Raw genomic sequence first — 5852 nt, 5'->3', positions numbered from 1 at the left:
CTCTTTACCTTGATAGAAACTACGAAAAACAGAAAGAAAAGTAAGAAAGAGGTATTTTACCCATAATGTGTAATTTACAGCCTCGTAACGACCGGCCCGACCCCGAAAGGAAACCAAAAAAAAAGGTGAGGGGAAGAATTGGAAAATAGACTTTATATAAAATGTTTCGCTCGCGCTCGCATTGCCTGTGTAATGAATCCCATTCAAGAGGGTTAAATGACACTAATATATAACCAGTATATATACAATATATCCAGTTCTGATATCAATTTGCACACAATTCTCTAGCACATCAAGCATTTATTATTTTGTTTGATTTACACAAATTGTTAATGTGTATCAAAATGTTCGGCTCGCGCTGCGCGCTCGCATTGTTTAATTTGTGAGATACCTATGCTCTTTGGAAATTCTTACCAAAATTTGTCAAAATGCTCCTTTATCATGTGGGTATATCAAAAAATTAAGCTCATGCTTCGCGCTCGCATTTAATTGTTTGAGACGCACAGCTTGTTTATTTGAATAAAAACGCGCTTAGACTGTTCATTTTTTTCAGGTCGGAATATCAGAAATTTTGAGCTCGCGCTTCGCACTCTCATTATTTATTTGGTGATAATTGTTTCCTCTTCAATAATCACTAAAAACAGTCCTAATTGAGTCACTCTTCACGTTACTATATGATAAAATTTCGGCTCGCGCTTCGCGCTCGCATTGTTTAGTTGGATACTTATCTTTGTTCATGATTATGAAGACTGCTCTGAATCTTCAGTTCTAAGGACATAAAATATCAATGATTTTTAGCTCGCGCTTTGCGCTCACATTATATAATAAGACCACATGAGATACCGAATATTGTTTATAGCAATAAAAACTAACATAAACTTAAAACTTCAGTCTTTAGTTTGGACTACCCCGTGAAAAACCAACAAAAAAAAAGCCAGATTGTAGCGGCCAATCGAGAAAAATGTTGATCAAAATATTTTTCGGCCCCCCCCCCCCCCCCCTATTGGCGAAAGCTGGATCCGCCCCTGATGATAGGAAAATTCACAGTGTCTGAGTGCACCCAAATGGGTAGAACGCACGTGAAGTGGAGGGGAGTCGTAACGGTATACGGTGGTACATGTGCTTTATTAGTCTGCAAGCACATACTCATGTTTGACACTTTGACCAATAATAGGTCTAGAGTGAAGACTAGACTCCAAAGAATCTGTCTGTGTCAAGAGCAAGTCACAGTACATAGTGAATAATAGTCTCACTACTTCAGACTCTGTATTATGCACTATGCGAATTACGAAAACCAATGGGCTCTACACTCTTAAAAATGAAGTGCTAATTTAGCTCTTAAAGAGCGTTGACTGCACTTCGGAGTGCTGATTGTCTAGTTCAAATTTGAACTAGACAAATCAGCACTCCGCAATCAGCACTCCGAAGTGCAGTCACTATACACGCTCTTTAAGAGCTAAATTAGCACTTCATTTTTTAGAGTGTATGAAGTTTCTATCTTAAGAATTTTGATTATTATTATGATTATTATGTAATAATCTATAGAGCTCAGGGGATTCTTGCCCGACCTAAATATTTGCATTTTTTTCCATTCCAACCATGCATGACTGCATTAGTAAAAAAAAGAAGAAGGATTTTGAGTTTGAATAATGAATTTTACTGCCTCTAAAGTTAGGGGAATGAATTATACAAGTTATCTTTAAAGGAAAATGAAACCCTTTAAACAAGATAGCTTGTGCAAAAACAGAAAAATCAAAGAATAAGATCAAAGCAAGTTTGAGTAAAATCGGACAAATAATGAGAAAGTTATGAGCATTTGAATATTGCGATCACTAATGCTATGGAGATTCTACCATTAGCAATGCGACAAATATCAAATTATGAACAACTTTCCCATTGATGGACTATAAAATACCCCGGAAATGTTTATTTTAATTTGCTCTTTCTTAGCGTAATACAAACTCTTTATCCATGTTTTTTTTTAAATCTGTATTACATGCCCTCCTCTAGAAAGAATACATGATCTACTGATAGATGAGATAAAAGAGGAAGTTTAAGTGAAATAGTAATGGCAAAGTTGTTCACATGTGACATCACCCTATATATCTATGGATATCACATAGCTTTGTCGCATTGCCAATGGGAGGATGTACATTACAATAATGATCTAAACTGCAAATGCTGATAACTTTCTTATTATTCATTCAATATTTCTAAAACTTTTGTTTGTTTCTTTGATTTTTCAGTTTATGCACAAGCTATCTTGTTTAAAGAGTTTCATTTTCCTTTGAATATAACTTGTATATATTTTATATACATATTTTTATCAGTGTTGTAGTGCCTTGATGCCTTCAGGGTTTTGAGCCTTGAAATTTCAAGGCTTTTTTCAAGGCATTTTGTATTTTGTCCTTTCATTTGTTTTTATATAAGTGATTATAGATGTTTCAATTGTTCTGTACATCTAATGACACTAAATACTACCAGTCAGCAGTAGTAAGTGTACTTAGCAGTGCAATCAATTGCAATTATCACCATTATCAAGAATTATCACCACATAATTATGTAACAAAGAAAAGTGATGAAAATTAACATTATTTATTGGTAATATGTTGTAATCATGACTAATGATGATAATGACAATATCAATAATAATGATGATGATAAGAATTATTATAGTGATTATATGACAGGAATAATTCTGACAGATCTGACTGCAATTTTGATAACAATTTCCATACTTTATAAAAAGCTTACTCTAAAGAATGATAACAAGTTTGATTTCTATTCCATTAGGGTTTTCCTTGTATTATTTTCTTTGACCAACAAGAATGTTTTAAGTCTTAATGATATTCTGAAAAGATTTCAGTAAACTTGAACACAATCTTCAATTTTGTCATTTCCAAATGGGCTATGCCAAGTCATGATGAGCCAAAAATTTTGAGGGGGGCAAGCATGGTATACAGAGCAAAATTTCTGCCCCTCAAAAGCTGAAAGCGATTGAAGCGAGCAAGTGAGCACAATTTTTCACCCTTTTACTACTAGAAAAGCTAATTTTGCGATATATTGTGACAATATGTTAAGAAAATGATATCACATTTAAATCCTTTCCTTTAATAAGTTTATTCTTGGTGATGGAACTTCTTGTCTCTCTCTCTCTTTCTCTCTTTTTTCTAGGGGAGGGGTCTGATATTTATTAAACAGGCGAGAAAGAGGAATGGGAAGAGAGATAGAGAGGAGAAGGGGAGGGGGTTAGGCAAAATATACTGCAAAATCAGTTAATATGTTGATAGGCAGTACATCTAATTAAATTGTTTATATTTTGTTTTGGGTCTAGTGTCTCAGATTGACAAAACAAAAGTAAAAAAGGTTTTCTTATATCTAATCATTGTGGTTCCACAGTGAATTTCATTTCACTACAGTTTCAAGGAAACAAAATATTTGTTTTTGTGTCAGTGTGGTTCAATAATAGAGAACTCTACTTTATTGTTTTAAGAAATAATTAGGATGTACCCTCCAATTAATGGTATGGAGTGGGCCCCCTTTATTTCATATCCTTTTGAATATAATTTTTTTTTGTAAGTAATCTTTATTCCATTTTTTAGGTAAAATAAATGAAGAAGATACAAGAAATGAGAATTGAAATTCAAAAGTGGTTGTAAGCAGAAAAAACATGAAAACTGACAAGAGTCCTAAAAATGACTAATTTTCAGGTCAGCATTTGAAAATTTCAACTTGCGCTTTGTGCTCTCTTACCCCCCCCCCCCGAAAAAATCTCTGTTTGAAACTATGCCTATTTTCCACAATCACATATGCCCTTTTTCCAAATTAAATATGCCCTTTTCAAAAAGACATATCTTTTTTTTATGGTATTAAAACAATACATTTTAGGTTCCAAAATCACAAAATTTTTGATCACGCTCGCATAAATTATTTTTAAGTAAGGTTCTCATTCCATTTACACAAAAAAATGTTAAGAATGTCCAGTTTTCAGGTTGAAATATTTTGAGCTCGCGCTCACATTACTTGATTAGTGAGTTATGTATCCTATTTAAATGCAGTCCAGAACAGCTTCCTTTTCTGGCCAGTAAAAATTTCAGCTCACGCTTCGCGCTCGCGCTAATTCTTTTGTAAGATCCACATCTTTTTCATGATTACAAAAACAGCTCGGAATATTTAAATTTCATTTCTTATTACACAAAATGTCCAGAAGTTGGAGCTCGTGATTTGTGCTGGCAACATCTCGCAAGTATGCCCTTTTTACAGTGATTAGCACCATTATAATTGACCAAAAATCGAGTTTTACAACTTCAGAATTGATTTATTTTTCAAAACCGCTTGCTCGCTACGCTTTCTAGCGGAAAATTAAAGCCTAAATGAAAATATCTGTCTTATCAATTAGAAATCACTTAAAAAAGGCTTTGCTGAACTTAACAAAACACACATCTTCTTCACACAGTTGATAATCTCATTTTGAAAATATCTGTTTGCGCCAAAATGCTCATTTTGACTTATATCGTAAGTGCATTTTTTTGGCTTTGACCCCCCCCCAAAAAAAATACATTCTGCCTCCCCTGTGCCAGGGAGTGGAGAAAGACATACGTTGAGAATGGGCATGCCAGGATCAGATCACCTTGGAAATAATAACTACTGCAATGTAAATCGCCTACAAAAGTAATTAAATGTACAAAGGAAAATATATATTTATTTTAATTTAATGTCTAAATCTACATGATCTATCATGAAATTATTTTTGTTTTACATGTACAAGGGTCAAAATTTTTGCTCGCTCACACCTCTGATACATTTTGTCCTGTGTGCCATGTCTGCCGCCTAAGCATTGTTGTCTCATTGTTCCATATATTGAAAGATTGAAATGCTTTGGCCTTGAGGTTTTCAGGCCTTGGCCTTGACCTTGGAGGTTTGAGCCTTGACTACAAACACTGATTTTTATATACATTTTTTAATTCCAAGGTAATGCAATGATTGCCCAAAGCTGACTTATAGACACAATGGAAACCGCTTTCCAACTTGTATATATTTTCAATCTACTATTTTTGTGTTTTATATCATCAATAAAGAAGTATATCCTATATTTAAATTACATTCTTATAGACGGCTATGCGACTTTATCTTTCATGTTCTCAACTTCATACTGTAATTTTTACAGTGTACGTTTTTTTTTTTTTTGATAGATCTAGTAGGAATTTTGTATTTGTTGGGCCGGGGGGAGGGGTTCTTTGGTTGAACTGGGCCCCAAAGCTGGTGGTGGTCCATTCCCGGTGGTTTACTTTGTAATTTTCCACATTCTTACAAATTAATTTTTTTTAAATTTATTTATTCATTCGTCCACTGACAAGAAAAATAAGAAATGTCTACCGGGGAGAATATAATTATGTGTACAATTTTCTACCCGATTTTTATAATAATAGATTAATGTAATGCGCCCTCTTTAGTATATTGTGGACCCAGAAAAAAAAACAGCCCGGCAATTGCAGAAGTAAACAAAACTTCAGGCTTTCTCGCTCATGGGACAAAAGCTCTCAGTCAACTCGACAGTATTTGCTTCCCTTATTTGGGCGAAGGCTTACCCAATCGATATTCAACGGGTACGTATTATTTGTTGTCGCTTTTTATTAAGAAAACATTAGTCCTTAGATTTCCTAAACTACATAATCACTGGTTAATCTGATCTTTGTTCTATCTCATAATAAGAAGTTTAGGATACTATCTCGCGCCACTTTTAGAAAGAAACAAAGAAAGGGAATTATTCTGCACAATACACCCCTACTTTATAAAATGAAAGAACCCATGGCAGTCGAAGGTCAATCCCTCGCGTCCCTTGATATTTTTGT

The sequence above is a fragment of the Lytechinus variegatus genome, chromosome 1 (assembly GCF_018143015.1).
Source record: "Lytechinus variegatus isolate NC3 chromosome 1, Lvar_3.0, whole genome shotgun sequence".
NCBI lineage: Eukaryota > Metazoa > Echinodermata > Echinoidea > Temnopleuroida > Toxopneustidae > Lytechinus > Lytechinus variegatus.
The sequence above is the reverse complement of the archived record's forward strand: the minus strand, read 5'-3'. Positions refer to the sequence as shown.